Source organism: Nicotiana sylvestris, chromosome 7 (assembly GCF_000393655.2).
Source record: "Nicotiana sylvestris chromosome 7, ASM39365v2, whole genome shotgun sequence".
In the NCBI taxonomy this organism is placed as follows: Eukaryota; Viridiplantae; Streptophyta; class Magnoliopsida; order Solanales; family Solanaceae; genus Nicotiana; species Nicotiana sylvestris.
Genome location: NC_091063.1, coordinates 133,301,706 through 133,302,658, shown reverse-complemented (window position 1 = coordinate 133,302,658; position 953 = coordinate 133,301,706). Strand labels below are relative to the sequence as shown.

Below are 953 nucleotides of genomic sequence, written 5' to 3'. Positions count from 1 at the left end.
TAACGGAGCTATGAAAATTTTCAGAACTGGATTTCGACCCCGATATCAAAAAGTCAACTCCCTGATCAAACTTCCAAACTTGAATTTCTCATTTTCGTCATTTCAAGCCTAATTTAGCTACGGACCTCAAAATAAATATCCGGACACACTACTAAGTCCGAAATCACCATACTGAGCTATTGGAATCATCAAAAATCCATTTCGGGGTCGCTTGCAAAATTTTCACCTTCCGGTCAAATTATTCAACTTAAGCTTTCTTCTTGGAGACTAAGTGTCTCAATTCATTTCAAAAACCTCACCGGACCCTAACCAATTACCCCGACAAGTCACATTACAACTGTAAGGCATGAATTTAGCAGTAAATAGGGGAAACGAAATTGTATTATTCAAAACAACTGGCCGAGTCATTACACCAACTTTCACCCATCATCACCTTATCACTTTGTATATTTTCAGCCATGTATGAATCACTGCAACAAGAAAAGAAAAGGAATCAGAATAAAGACATCAAGTTGTAATGGACCGCAAAGCATTCCATGTAGTCATAAAAACTACAATTAGTACGCAGTATGTGATTCAGCTGCAATATAAGTATCATCACTTGAATAAACATCAGTCCAAGTGTTGGAATAAAAATTATTGCTTCATCACCAATAGTTAGAGTCTAACACCCTTAAAAATCCAGCACTAACACCACCAGAAGATTGCTGGTGTCTATGGATAAATATATACTACATTTAAAAATTGGAAACAAAAATTAGCATTGAACTATAGATTCAGCACATCATATACAAACTTGTTTTGTTTCCTTTTCAACTTTTTATACTTACAAGACAGTTAAATAGCAAGAGCATCTTTCAAAAATCATAATCATATACAAAATTGTTTTTTTTCCTTAATCAATCATAAGTTGGCTTTTTTATATTATTGAGCAGCAGATGAATTCCTTTAAA

The 953-nt window shown here is 34.0% G+C and overlaps 1 non-coding gene across 1 annotated transcript; it reads right to left on the bottom strand.

Annotated features, from left to right (window-relative positions):
• Nucleotides 1-570: 570 nt before the first annotated feature.
• Nucleotides 571-654, bottom strand: LOC138874268 (small nucleolar RNA snoR31). Its single transcript, XR_011401310.1, has one exon. It is a non-coding gene; the product is annotated as a small nucleolar RNA snoR31 (small nucleolar RNA).
• Nucleotides 655-953: the final 299 nt, after the last annotated feature.